General features: G+C 38.1%; 1 long non-coding RNA gene across 1 annotated transcript in view; it reads left to right on the top strand.

Annotated features, from left to right (window-relative positions):
* Positions 1–11,758, top strand: part of LOC145508016 (uncharacterized) — a 34,749-nt gene extending 22,991 nt beyond the window's left edge. The window contains exon 4 of the long non-coding RNA XR_014055290.1: positions 9,425–11,758. This is a non-coding gene — a long non-coding RNA (uncharacterized LOC145508016). The remainder of the gene's footprint in view (positions 1–9,424) is intronic.
* Positions 11,759–16,000: the final 4,242 nt, after the last annotated feature.

Below are 16,000 nucleotides of genomic sequence, written 5' to 3'. Positions count from 1 at the left end.
ACAGTAACAACGAAGTCCAGAAAAAAAGTCACAAATTTATTTATAGTAAAAAAAGGCAAAAAAAAAAATTGTCAGTCTAGATCCTATAATGAGTAAAAATGTCTTTTTAAATAGAGGAAAATAAAAATGTGTCCAGATTAACAATATTAAAGAATAATTATTGTCATTTAAACAATTACAAAGAAGGTTTGTGTTGATGTTCATGCAGGAGCTACTTTGTAATTACTTTACTGTATCTAGAAAATCTTTTCACTGTTTTATATTCCTAAATCCTACAGGATTTTCTGGTAAAGAGGTAAGACTGTAGACAATGAATAAATTTTTTCCAATGTTTAAAAAATGGTTGCATTGAAGAAAATATGGAATCATGTAAAATGAGGGCGTTAAAGTGACAAGTTTTCTTTGACTTCACAATAAATGTAAAGCCATTGCTTATTTTGAATGTACTATTTAAATCTAGAAATATATATATCCTCACAAGGTTTAGAAATACTAATCATCCCTAATATCAATTTAGAAACATTATTTAGAATTAGAGTGAGCTCAAACTCTCCCAAACCACTGAAACTTATTACTGAAATGCACGTAGCATACTGTGGTTTGTTAGGGGCCTACCTCATGACTGCTGCTATCTAGTTACTACATTGTATTGACTCTTTGCGACCCCATGGACTATAGCCCGCCAGAATCCTCTGTCCATGGGACTGTTCAGGCAAGAATACTGGAGGGTGTTGTCATTTCCTTCTCCAGATAATCTTCTCTACCCAGGATCCAACCTTATAACCAGGAGTTCTCCAAATCCTGTGTAGAATGTAATGTTAAAGTATGCTGCTGCTGCTGCTGCTGCTGCTGCTGCTAAGTCGCTTCAGTCGTGTCCGACTCTGTGCGACCCCATAGACGGCAGCCCACCAGGCTCCCCCATCCCTGGGATTCTCCAGGCAAGAAGACTGGAGTGGGTTGCCATTTCCTTCTCCAACGCACGAAAGTGAAAAGTGAAAGTGAAGTTGCTCAGTCGTATCCGACTCTTCGCGACCCCATGGACTGCAGCCTACCAGGCTCCTCCATCCATGGGATTTTCCAGGCAAGAGTACTGGAGTGGGGTGCCATTGTTAAAGTATAAGCAATTAAAAATATGTTTAACCCCCGAAATTTTTCAGAAATTAGGCCAACAAATGTTTGTTTTGTTTGTGTTTTTCTAGAAAGAGAACTATTGCTAACTGTATTAGTCTGCTGAGGCTACTGTAACAAAATAACACAAACCAGACAGTGTAAACAACATAAATTCATTTTCTCAGAGTTCTGGAGTTTAGGAGTCCAAGGTGAAGGTGCTGGAGGTCTAGTTCCCTCTGAGGCCACTTTTCTTGGCTCGTCAATGACGCTTGCTTGGTCTGTCTGTGCACTCACACTCCTGGCATCTCTCTGTGTGTTCAAATTTCCTCTTCTTATAAGAACATCAGCCACACAGGATGACAGTCCACTCTAAAAACTCAATTTTAACTTAATCACCACTTTTAAGGCCCCATCTCCAAATAGTTTACACTGTCTGGTTTGTGTTATTTTGTTACAGTAGCCTCAGCAGACTAATATGGTTAGCAATAGTTCTCTTTCTAGAAAAACACAAACAAAACAAACATTTGTTGGCCTAATTTCTAAAAAATTTCTGTGGTTAAACACATTTTTAATTGCTTATGCTTTAACATTACATTCTGACTTACCTGGGTTTAGGGCCTCTGCATATGAAGGGGGAAAATAAAATTCAACCTATAACACTGATATTGTTTAAGGTCTGTCACATAATAAGAACTTAAAAGCCAAGTAACTTTAATTCAGTAACGTTATTGTATTTAAATTTTCTACAACTTATCCACATATCCTGCACCTAGGATGAACCAGTTTTACCGTCCAATGGTGTCTAACAACATACTTAATAATCAAATATTGAATGGTTTCCTTTTACAATTGTGAACAAGGCAAGGATTTCAGTTATCACTACTTCTATTTCTATTAGTTATTGTAATAGAGAATCTAGACCACACGATACATTCAGAAAAAGAAATACTATACATAAAAAGTAAAACTATTCACTTGCAAATAATATAATTGTGTATGTAGAAAATACTGACCGTTCAATAAAAAAAAAAAACACCTGGAAATATCAATCACCATTGGTGTAGGATACAAAGGCAATAAATAAAAATTAACTGTATTCCCATTGTACAAGCAATGTACAGTGTATATTTTTTAATTTGCAATTGAACACAAAAATATAAACTACTTAGGGATAAATGAAAGATATCATACCGAAATTATAAGACATTGTGATGAAGTAAATGAAATTGTAAAAAGTGGAAGCAACATGGATTGAGTCAATAAAAATAAAATATAAATCCTCTCCAAATCTTGGATCTAATTCAATCACAATTAAAATCTAACTAAGCTTTCTTGCAGGAATTAACAAGCTGATCCTAAAAGGTACATAAAAAGCAAAAGATCTAGTATAGACAAAACAATCTTGAAAAATGACAGTTAGAAGGCATCTCATCTGATTTCATCAAATCAAAGATTTCCTATGACGTTACAATAATCTAGACAGTGTTGTTGATAAAACGCTAAATAGGTCAATGGAATAGAAAAGCAAATAGTATCATGAATACACAGTCAAATAATTGTGGCAAAACAAAGTAAATGCAAAAAGGAGTCTTCAATAAATGGTACCAGACCAACTGGATTTAAGGAGGTAAGTGAATCTCAACCTCAACCATGGACAAAAATCTGTGATCAATCATAGACCAAAACATAAAATCTAAAACTATATAGCATAGAAAGAAATAGAGAAAATCTTTATAAACTTGAAGTAACAATATTTCCTTAGGGAAGACCCAAAAGCACTATCACTAAAAGGAAAAATAGCTAACATAGGAACCATTAAGAAAATTAAAGGCATACAGTTCAAAAACACCAGAAAAGAAAATTAATAGAAAAGCCATAAACCGAGAGAATGTATTTGTAACAAATATTTTCAACGGAGGACCAATGTCCAAAATATTTAAATAACTCCTATAATGGCAATAAAAAGACAACCCAAGTTTTTTAAAGTGGTGAAAGACTTGATCAGTTCAGTTCAGTTCAGTCGCTCAGTCGTGTCCTACTCTCTGCGACCCCATGAACCGCAGCACGCCAGGCCTCCCTGTCCATCACCAACTCCCGGAGTCTACCCAAACCCGTGTTCATCGAGTTGGTGATGCCATCCAACCATCTCATCCTCTGTCGTCCTCTTCTCCTCCTCCCCCCAATCCTACCCAGCATTAGGGTCTTTTCCAATGAGTCAACCCTTCGCATGAGGTGCCCAAAGTATTGGAGTTTCAGCTTCAACATCAGACCTTCCAATGAACACTCAGGATTGATCTCTTTTAGGATGGATTGATTGGATCTCCTTGCAGTCCAAGGGACTCTCAAGAGTCTTCTCCAACACCACAGCTCAAAAGCATCAATTCTTCGGCGCTCAGCTTTCTTCACCATCCAACTCTCACATCCATACATGACCACTGGAAACACCATAGCCTTGACTAGATGGACTTTTGTTGGCAAAGTAATGTCTCTGCTTTTAAATATGCTATCTAGGTTGGCCATAACCTTCCTTCCAAGGAGTAAGCGTCTTTTAATTTCATGGCTGCAGTCACCATCAGCAGTGATTCTGGAGCCCAAAAAAAATAAAGTCTGACACTGTTTCCACTGTTTCCCCATCTATTTCCCACAACGTGATGGGACCAGATGCCATGATCTTAGTTTTCTGAACGTTGAGCTTTAAGCCAACTTTTTCACTCTCCTCCTTCACCTTCATCAAGAGGCTCTTTAGTTCTTCTTCACTCTCTGCCATAAGGGTGGTGTCATCCGCATATCTGAGGTTATTAATATTTCTTCTGGCAATCTTGATTCCAGCTTGTGTTTCTTCCAGCCCAGCGTTTCTCATGATGTACTCTGCATATAAGTTAAATAAGCAGGGTGACAATATACAGCCTTGACAGACTCCTTTTCCTATTTGGAACCAGTCTGTTGTTCTATGTCCAGTTCTAACTGTTGCTTCCTGACCTGCATACATGTTTGTCAAGAGACAGGTCAGATGGTCTGGTATTCCCATCTCTTTCAGAATTTTCCACAGTTTATTGTGATCCACACAGTCAAAGGCTTTGGCATAGTCAATAAAGCAGAAATAGATATTTTTCTGTAACTCTCTTGCTTTTTTGATGATCCAGCGGATATTGGCAATTTGATCTCTGGTTCCTCTGCCTTTTCTAAAACCAGCTTGAACATCTGGAAGTTCACGGTTTACGTATTGCTGAAGCCTGGCTTGGAGAATTTTGAGCATTACTTTACTAGCATGTGAGATGAGTGCAATTGTGCGGTAGTTTGAGCATTCTTTGGCATTGCCTTTCTTTGGGATTGGAACGAAAGACTTGATAGTCACCTAAAAAAGGAAGATGTAAGAAGAGCCAGTATTCTCTGAAAAAAAAAAAATTCTTAGTATTAGCAGCGATCAGAAACATGTAAATTAAAACCACAGTGAGATACCACAGATAAAATGTTCAAAACACATACACACATATATACTAGAACAACTAATATTTAAAAGAAATCACACAAACGTTGATAAAACTCTCTTCCATTGCCAAAGGGTATCATAGGAATTTGAATAAATCATAATTCTCCTTATTAATAGTCTAAAAGGAAAATTAATTTTACTATCTTGATAGCTGCTCAGATGAAAAGCACTTGACAAAATGCAGAAGTCACTTTAAATAACTCTCAGTTAACTAGGAAATGAAGGGAAATTCCTCGACCTGAAAACAGTCATCCTATCGAGAGCATCAATAAAACCTATTGATAATATCAACCTGAAATGCACAAAAATAGGATCTTTACCCATCAGTTCAGTTCAGCAGTTCAGTCATGACCGATTCTTTGTGACCCCATGAACCGCAGCATGCCAGGCCTCCCTGTCCATCACCAACTCCCAGAGTTTACACAAACTCATGTCCATTGAGACGGTGATGCCATCTAACCTTCTCATCCTCTGTTGTCCCCTTCTCCTCCTGCCTTCAATCTTCCCCAGGATCAAGGTCTTTTCAAATGAGTCAGTTCTTCACATCAGGTGGCCAAAATATTGGAATTTCTACTTCAACATTAGTCCTTCCAATGAACACACAGGACTGATTTCCTTTAGGATGGACTGGTTGGATCTCCTTGCAGTCCATGGGATTCTCAAGAGGATTCTCTAACACCACAGTTCAAAATCATCAATTCTTCTGTGCTCAGCTTTCTTTATAGTCCAACTCTCACATCCATACATGACTACTGGAAAAACCATAGCCTTGACTAGACAGACCTTTCTTGATGAAATAATGTCTCTGCTTTTTAATATGCTGTCTAGGTTGGTCATAACTTTCCTTCCAAGGAGTAAGCGTCTTTTAATTTCATGGCTGCAATCACCATCAGCAGTGGTTTTGGAGCCCCCAAAAATAAAGTCAGCCACTGTTTCCACTGTTTCCCCATTTATTTGCCATGAAGTGATGGGACCAGATGCCATGATCTTAGTTTTCTGAATGTTGAGTTTTAAACCTACTTTTTCACTCTCCTCTTTCACGTTCATCAAGAGGCTCTTTAGTTCTTCTTCACTTTCTGCCATAAGGATGGTGTCATCTGCATATCTGAGGTTATTGATACTTCCCCCAGCAATCTTGATTCCAGCTTGTGCTTCATCCAGCCCAGAGTTTCTCATGATGTACTCTGCATAGAAGTTAAATAACCAGGGTGACAATATACAGCTTGGACGTATTCCTTTTCCTATTTGGAACCAGTCTGTTGTTCCACATCCAGTTCTAACTGTTGCTTCCTGACCTGCATGCAGGTTTCTCAAGAGGCAGGTCAGGTGGTCTGGTATTCCCATCTCTTTCAGAATTTTCCACAGTTTATTGTGAATCACACAGTCAAAGCCTTTGGCATAGTCAATAAGGCAGAAATAGATGTTTTTCTGGAAATCTCTTGCTTTTTCAATGATCCAACGAATGTTGGCAATTTGATCTCTGGTTTCTCTTCCTTTTCTAAAACCAGCTTGAATATCTGAAAATTCACAGTTCATGCATTGCTGAAGCCTGGCTTGGAGAATTTTGAGCGTTATTTACTAGTGTGTGCTGCTGCTGTTGCTGCTGCTAAGTTGCTTCAGTCATGTCCGACTCTGTGCAACCCCATAGATGGCAGCCTACCAGGCTCTGCCATCCCTGGGATTCTCCAGGCAAGAACACTGGAGTGGGTTGCCATTTCCTTCTCCAATGCATGAAAGTGAAAAGTGAAAGTGAAGTCACTCAGTCATGTCTGAATCCTAGCGACCCCATGGATTGCAGCCTACCAGGCTCCTCTGTCCATGGGATTCTCCAGACAAGAGTACTGGAGTGGGTTGCCATTCCCTTCTCCGACTAGTGTGTGAGATGAGTGCATTGGTGCAGTAGTTTGAGGAATCTTTGGTATCGCCTTTCTTTGGGATTGGAATGAAAACTGACCTTTTCTAGTCCTGTGGCCACTGCTGAGTTTTCCAAATTTGCTGACATATTGAGTGCAGCACTTCCATAGCATCATCTTTTAGGATTTGAAATAGCTCAACTGGAATTCAGTCACCTCTAGTAGCTTCGTTTGTAGTGACGCTTCCTAAGGCCCACTTGACTTCACATTCTAGAATGTCTGGTTCAGGTGAGTGATCACACCGTCATGATTATCTGGGTCATGAATATCTTTTTTGTATAGTTTTTCTGTGTATTCTTGCCACCTCTTCTTAATATCTTCTGCTTCTGTTAGGTCCATACCATTTCTGTCCTTTACTGTGCCCATCTTTGCATGAAATGTTCCCTTGGTATCTCTAATTGTCTTGGAGAGATCCCTAGTCTATCCTATTCTATTGTTTTCCTCTATTTCTTTGCATTGATTGCTGAGGAAGGCTTTCTTATCTCTCCTTGCTATTCTTTGGAACTCTGCATTCAAATGGGTATATCTTTCCTTTTCTCCTTTGCTTTTTGCTTCTCTTCTTTTCACAGCTATTTGTGAGGCTTCCTCAGACAGCCATTTTGCTTTTTTTTTCATTTCTTTTTCTTGGGGATGGTCTTGATCCCTGTCTCCTGTATAATGTCACGAACCTCCATCCATAGTTCATCAGGCACTCTTTACCCATAAGATTCCAAATAAGGCAAGTTCTTGCTACTTCAGTATCTTACTAGAGGTTCAAGCCACTGGGATAAGGGAGTAAAAGGAACTTTAAGTTAGAGAATGGAAAGGAAAATATAAAATTTTATTATTTGCAAATGATATGATCACTTAAATATATCAAAAAAAAGCTGATATAACAAATAGATTTAACAAGGTTGAGAGAACTAAAAATTTTTTAAAAACAACATTTCAAGATATATAATAAGGTTATAATAATTAATGTATTGTTTTATTGGCTAGAGATCAATAAAATACAACACAGGGATCAGCTAACCATGACCCATGTACTGACTCTGGTCTTCTGCCTTTTTTATAAATGAGTTTTAATGAAACTCAGCAATGACTGTTTATTTACATGTTATCTATGGCTGCTTTCATGCTACAGCGGCAGAGTTTAGTAGCTGTAACAGAGAATGAATTGCCTGAAAAGTCTAAATTTTTAGTTTTTATCCCTTTACAAACTAAGTTTGCCAGTACTTATGATATAGTGCTCATAAACATTCATGTGTATAGTCAACTGGTTTTTGACAAAGATGCCAAGGAAATTCAAAACGGAAGTGATAAAATTTAAACAACTGGTCCTAGAAATTCTTGGTATCTAGATGGAGAAAATTTTTATATTTACTTCATTGTATTACAAAAACTGATTTGAAATTTATCATTAATCTAAATGAAAGAGTTGAAGATCCAAATTTTGGGAGAAAACTTTCGGGATTTGGGGTTATTTCCACTCATAAAGGACACAAGAAGCACAAAGTAGGAAATAAGTAATTGCTAAATTGAACTTGGTCAAAATAAGAGACTCTTTTCAAAATATACTCATAAGAAAATAGAAAGACAACCCACAAACAGGGAAAAGACTTGAAAGATACACATCTGATAAAGGGTTCATATCCAGAGAATGTGAGTAACTTTAGCTACTCAACTGTAAGAAGAAAAACAAATTAATGTTTAAAAGATGAAAATATCTTAAGGCTTTTCACCAAAAAAGATAATTAAAATGTCAAGCACATGCTGAGATTTTCAACATCATTAGTTGTTAGGGAAATTCAAAGTAAAATCACAGAGTCTATGACATAACTAAAAAATCACTAATCTACAGAATGCCCAAAATAAAGACTCACTGATTTCATACCAGTGAGAATGGCATCATCAAAAGGCTACAAGAAATAAATGTTAAAGAGGGTTTGAAGAAAAGGGAACCCGTCTAGTACACTGTTGGTGGGAATGTGAATTGGTGCACCACTATGGAGAATAGCATAGAGATTCCTTACAAAACTAAAAAACCATATGATCCTGCAATGACACTCCTGGGCAAATATGTGGAGAAAACTATAACTTCTGGCTACCAAAGGGAAAATGTGGGGAGGAAGAGATAAATTAAAAGTTTGGGATTAACATATACACACTATAATATATAGAATAGATAATCAACAAAGACTGTATAGCACAGGTTACTCTTCTTAATATTCTACATCAACCACTATGGGAAAAGAATCTGAAATATATATATATATATATATATATATGTATATGTATATGTATATATGTGTATATATATGTATATTATATATATTATATATGCTGCTGCTGCTAAGTCGCTTCAGTCATGTCCGACTCTGTGCGACCCCAGAGACGGCCGCCCACCAGGCTCCCCCGTCCCTGGGATTCTCCAGGCAAGAGTACAGGAGTGGGTTGCCATTTCCTTCTCCAATGCATGAAAGTGAAAAGTGAAAGTGAAATCGCTCAGTCGTGTCCGACTCCCAGCGACCCCATGGATTGCAGCCTACCAGGCTCCTCCATCCATGGGATTTTCCAGGCAAGAGGACTGCACATATAATAATATATATAACATATAATAATAATACATTATATATACATATGTACATACATGTATATGTATATTATATATGCATACATATATAATACATTATTATAATATATAATATATTATCTCTATTATAAATATTAATATAATATATTAATATATAATTATAATATTGATAATTATAAAATAAAAATGATTATAAAATTTTATATAGATACTTATATATTATAGAATATTATATTATGTTATTATAATATATTATAACTTATAATATATATATAAGTAGTTAGCTATCTTTACTTGAAAGTATAATCATTTTCAGGAGCTTTCCACATTCTCTTCCAGGGAAAAATCATACATGAAAACTAAGCTTCAGAAGAACATGTTTTCCTAACCAGTGGGGACCCCAACTTCAACTGCCAGAGAGAGGATCTGTTCATCGGATCACAGGCATGCCTCCCTTTCAATCATACTCTTTACTCTGTACTGCTTCAGAGGTGCCAACACATGCCATAAGCCAGCACACTGACAATCAAAACTCTTGTGAATTCTCAGTTTTTATCACAGTGAAAAAAACCTAGTTTGCTCCTTTAGACACCACAAAATTCATCAATAATTTTTAGTCTCAGATGGTGGACTAGAAGGACGTGTGCTCATCTTCTCCTATGAGAACTCCAAAATTACAACTCACTGCTGAACAACCATCGACAGGAGAATGTTGGATCCCACCAAAAAAAAAGATACCCCACATCAAAGGGCAAAGGAGAAGTCCCAGCAAGACAGTAGGAGAGGCAAAAATCACGTTTACAATCAAACCACATTGCACCAGAGAAGACCAGAGGGCTCAAATAAAACCGTGTGCACACCAGGACCCAAGAGAGAGGAGCAGTGACGTCACAAGACACTGACCCAGACTTACATGTGTCTAGGAGTGTCCAGGAGTCTCCAGTGGAGGCCTGGGTCACCAGTTGCCTGCTGCAAGGTCGGGGACACTGAGTATGGCAGTGTTCATGAGATCTTTTGAGGAGGTCACCATTATCTTCATTACCTCCACCATAGTTTGGTCTCAGGTCAGAAAACAGGCAGGGAACACAGACCCGCCCATCAGTAGAAAATTGTGTTAAAGATTTGCTGAGCATGGCCCTGCCCATCAGAATAAGACCCAGTTTCCAGCCCCGCATACATTCACTCCAATCAGGAAGTTTCTATAAGCCTCTTATCCTTATCCCTCAGAGGACAGACAGAATGAAAACCACAGTCAGAAAACTAATCAAACTGATCACATGGATCACAGCCTTGTCTAAATCAATGAAACTATCAGCCATGCCATGTAGGGCCACCCAAGATGGATGGGTCATAGTGGAGAGTTCTGACAAAATGTGGTCTACTGGAGAAGGGAATGGCAAACCACTTCAGTATTCTTGCCTTGAGAACCCCATGAGCAATACGAAAAGGCAAAAAGATATTGCACTGAAAGATGAACTCCCCAGGTCAGTAGGTGCCCGATATGCTAGTGGAGAAGAGTAGAGAAATAACTCCAGAAAGAATGAACAGACAAAGCCAAAAAGAAACAATGCCCAGCTGTGGATGTGACTGGTGATGGAAGTAAACTCCAATACTGTAAATATAAACACTGCATAGGAACCTGTAATGTTAGGTCCATGAATCAAGGTAAATTAGAAGTGGTCAAAAGGAGATGGCAAGAGTGGACATCAACATTTTAGGAATCAGTGAACTAAAATGGACTGAAATGGGCGAATTTAATTCAGATGACCATTATATCTACTACTGTGGCCAAGAATCCCTTGGAAGAAATGGAGTAGCCTTCATAGTCAACAAAAGAGTCCGAAATGCAGTACTTGGGTGCAATCTCAAAATGACAGAATGATCTCTGTCCATTTCCAAACCATTCAATATCACAATAATCGAAGTCTATACCCCAACAAGTAATGCTGAAGAAGGTGAAGTTGAACGGTTCTATGAAGACCTACAAGACCTTCTAGAACTAATACTCAAAAAAGGTGTCCTTTTCATCATAGGGGACTGGAATGCAAAAGTAGGAAGTCAAGAGATACCTGGAGTAACAGGTAAATTTGCCCCTGGAGTAAAAAATAAAGCACGGCAAAGGCTAACAGAGTTTGGCCAAGAAAACTCCTGGTCATAGCAAACACCCTCTGCCAACAACACAAGAGAAGACTCTACACATGGACATCACCAGATGGTCAATACCAAAATCAGATTGATTATATTCTTTGCAGCCAAAGATGCAGAAGCTCTATGCAGTCAATAAAAACAAGACCAGGAGCTGACTGTTGCTCAGATCATGAACTAATTATTGCAAAATTCAGACTTAAATTGAAGAAAGTAGGGAAAACCACTAGAACATTCAGGTATAACCTAAATCAAATTTCTTACAGTGGAAGTGAGAAATAAATTCAAGGGATTAGATCTGATAGACAGAGTGCCTGAAGAACTATGGACAGAGGTTCTTGACATTGTACAAGAAAAAAAAATGCGAAAAGGCAAAATGGTTGCCTGAGGAAGCCTTACAAATAGCTGAGAAAAGAAGAGAAGCAGTAGACAGAGAAGAAAAGGAAAGATATACCCATCGGAATGCAGAGTTCCAAAGAAAAGCATGGAGAGATAAGAAAGCCTTCCTCAACGATAAATGCAAACAAATAGAGGAAAACAATAGAATGGGAAAGACTAGAGAGCTCATCAAGAAAATCAGAGATGCCAACAGAAAGTTTCATGCAGAGATGGGCACAATAAAGGACAGAAATGGTATGGACCTAACAGAAGCAGAAGATACTAACACGTGGTGGCAAGAATACACAGAAAAACTATACAAAAAAAGATCTTCATGACCCAGATAACCACGATGGTGTGATCACTTAACTAGAGCCAGACATCCTGGAATGTGAAGTCAAGTGAGCCTTAGGAAGCATCACTACAGACAAAGCTAGTGGAGGTGATGGAATTCCAGTTGAGCTATTTCAAATCCTCAAAGATGATGCTGTGAAAGTGCTGCTCTCAAGATACCAGCAAATATGGAAAACTCAGCAGTGGCCACAGGACTGGAAAAGTCAGTTTTCATTCCAATTCCAAAGAAAGGCAATGCTAAATAATGTTCAAACTACTGCACAATTGCATCATCTCACATGCTACCAAAGTAATGCTCAAAATTCTCCAAGCCAGGCTTCAACAGTACATGAACCATGAACTACCAGATGTTTAAGCTGGATTCAGAAAAGGCAGAGGAACCAGAGATCAAATTGCCAACATAGGTTGGATCATCACAAAAGTAAGATAGTTCTAGAAAACCATCTACTTTAGCTTTATTGATTATGCAAAAGCCTTTGACTGTGTGGATCACAACAAACTGTGGAATATTCTGAAACAGATGGGAATATCAGACCACCTTACCTGCCTCCTGAAAAATCTGTATGAGGTAAATAAGCAACAGTTAGAATGGACATGAAACAACTGACTGGTTTCAATCAGGAAAGGATTATGTCAAGACTGTATTTTGTCACTCTGCTTGTTTAGTTTATATGCAGAGTACATCATGAGAAGTGCCAGGCTGGATGAAGCACAAGCTGGAATCAAGATTGCCAGGAGAAATATCAATAATCTCACATATGTAGATGACACCTCCCTTAAGACAGAAAGCAAAGAAGAACTAAAGAGCGTCTTGATGAAAGTGAAAAAGGAGAGTGAAAAAGTTGGCTTAAAACTCAATGTTTAGAAAACTAAGATCATGGTGTCTGGTCCCATCTCTTCATGGCAAATAGACAGGGAAACAATGGAAACAGTGACAGACTTTATTTTCTTGGGCTCCCAAATCACCTCAGATAGTGACTGCAGCCATGAAATTAAAAGACACTTGCTTCTTGGAAGAAAAGCTATGACCAACCTAGACAGCATATTAAAAATTAGAGACATTACTTTGCCAACAAAGGTCCATCTAGTCAAAACTACGATTTTTCCAGTAGTCATGTATGGATGTGAGAGTTGAAGCTCTAACACTTTGGCCACCTGATGCATAGACCCTACTCATTGGAAAAGACCCTGATGATGGGAAAGATTGAAATCAGAAGGAGAAGGGCACGACAGAGGATGAGATGGTTGGATGGCATCACCAACTTGACAAACATGAGTTTAGGCAGCCGCCGGGACTTGGTGATGGACAGGGAAGCCTAATGTGGTGCAGTCCATGAGGTTGCAAAGAGCTGGACACTACTAAGTGACTAAACTGAACTGATTCCCCATCAAGTTTCTACCTGACCTGACTGTAATCATTGTACCCCATCTGTAAGGGCAGGAGATAGTTCTAAGTTGTGCTCTAAGCAGATGTCCAGTTCTGAGGATTAATGATATTAGGACTCATTCAGAGAGTTGTTTAACACAGATGAGTTACTTACCCCCTTGTTCAGCTGATAAAGAAGCCACCTGCAACACGGGAGACCTGGGTTTAATTCCTGGGTTGGGAAGATCCCCTGGAGAAGAGAAAGGCTATACACTCTAGTATTCTGGCCTGGAGAATTCCACAGACTGTACAGTCCATGGTGTGGCAAAGAGTCAGACATGACTGAGTGACTTTCACAAAACGGAACCATCTCTCTTGATGACACCTCCATCACTTTAACCGTAATGACAAGTCATTTTTGCCAACTTCACTCTGAACTTGCTATGGATTTTAAAATCACTGCTAATTATTTCAGACAAAAATAGAGGGGAAATGATTGCCACTGATTCAAGCAGTTAACTGAGTTTTAATGAGGTGTCGTTTTGTACAATTTGATTATAGTTTGTTGACATTAGAAAATAATTGAACATTTGTAGTCAGCTTTAAATGGTCAGTTCTGTTAGCACAGTAATCTGCATGCACTTTGACTTTTTTCAGCACTGTGCAGATTCTAAGGAGTCAATATGCACACTATTCATATCCAATTTGTCCTTAATTGGACAGTTTTAGGGTGCTTATTCCTCTCCCCCCCACTCAATTTTTCTTTTTCTTTTTTTTCATCCTTAACTGATGTAAGTTACTTTCTTGGCTTGAGTATTCTCATCTGTCACATGTTTATGAATGTATGTCAATTTGTATTTTAATTAGTATTTGAGAGCTTCTTCTTTTGGCTTACATGTATAGGAATATTTGACAATGAGACAATAAAGAATACTTTGTATGAGAATTAAGTGCAATATGTTACCAGGAATTATGCCATAACAAGGCAGAACCTGCTGGTAATTCTGTACAATGCTGAAGTTAATGAGACTGAGAACTGTGCATACCTAAGGTGACTGTGAAATCCCCATCCAGTGGAAGTATTGAATTTGGACCCAGTATCTGGGACAAAGGCCTTAGAGATACACCTGAGTCTTTCTGGCTCACTTTCTCTTGAGGAGCTGTGTCTAAGTTCCAAGTGACTAATCATGAGAAGGAAAGACCAGTTGATATATCTGAATAATTAATGAATTCTGTACATATGACATTTCTGCTAAAACACAGACACTGTTTTAAGTGCTGGGGAGACACTATTAATAAAGTAGGAATAGTTCTTGTTCTTAGGAACTTAGATTCTAGTGGGAAAGTCAGTCATAAACAGATATATAAACAAATACATATCAGTTAGGACCAGTGCTGTGCAGAAAGGCACATGGAAAATACAAGGGAGGGTTGCTATTGTGTACGGGGAGGTTCTCAGTTATTCTGAGCAGGTGACTTCTGAGCAAGAAGAATAAGTTGAAGACAGAAGTGATGTGCACATCTGGGTGAGGAGTATTCTAGGCAGGAGGAGCATGCAAATGCCTGTCTTAAGGAGGCATTCAGCACATCTGAGAAATAATGAGGGGGCCAATGTGGGCAGAGACCAGTGCAAGGAGATAGAGAAAGGTGAAACTAGACCCACAACCAGGGGTCAGATCACATCTGCCTCAGAAGACATGGGAAGAACTTTGGATTTCATCCTAAATCAGATGGGGAATCACTGATTAACAGCAAGTGAGTAAAGGTTTAAATTTCACTTTGTTTTACTTTGCCTATAATTCTGTTTACATAAAGGCTGGCACATCTGAAAGAAATTTATAGTCCTACACTAATGTCACTTATGTGTTGGCTCTAGAACTTGGTGATGCTGTCCTTTGCATCACAAGTGTCCATCTGGCTAGACTCATTCTGTCTCAACACATTCAATTATAATTAAGTGGGCTTCTCTGCCTTTTTGCTATATTACAAGTTACTTGAGCATAAAACCTTCACAGAATGTATTCCAGAACTCAACGGAGGGCCTGTACACATTTTTTAAACTGAGATGAAGCTAATAGACACTGTCTGTTGACAAGATCATTGGTATTTCCTCAGTCAGGAGAATAATAGAGACATGTCTCCTTCCATATTCCCCATACAAGGCTGTACAATGGAATTAATCTGGTCTTTTGCATATTCTCCACTAAAACTGGGCCTAACACCTCAAAACAAAAGGGAGACTTCACAGGCCCATGGACCTTGTCTACTCCTTATTTTGTTAATTCAAATGGAAATAAGAGGCTTATAAACTCCTATGATATTGTGTTTTCCAAAACAGATTTGTTATTTACCGCTGAGTAAACTAGTTGATCTCAAAGACCCATTGTTAAAAGTGAAATATGTCATTTACAGATATCAAATAAGATGGATCAACCTTTTCTAAAATATTAAGAAGGCTTCAGTTTATCTCGTGCTCCAATTTTTTAAATGTCAGACAAAAGTAAATGCCAAATGTGAAAAATTGAAAATAGTATGAAAACATATGCTGTTTATAATTCTTAAAGGACAAGCACTATCTTTGTATCAATTTGTTCTGTGGTTAAAATCTCAGAAAATCATTCAGCATATATTTAAAGACAATATTTTATGAAATTCACATCTTTTGTCTTCTA

This window comes from Giraffa tippelskirchi, chromosome 1 (genome assembly GCF_054371585.1).
Source record: "Giraffa tippelskirchi isolate mGirTip1 chromosome 1, T2T-mGirTip1v1.2.pri, whole genome shotgun sequence".
Classification (NCBI taxonomy): domain Eukaryota; kingdom Metazoa; phylum Chordata; class Mammalia; order Artiodactyla; family Giraffidae; genus Giraffa; species Giraffa tippelskirchi.
This window is presented reverse-complemented; position numbering and strand designations above follow the sequence as displayed.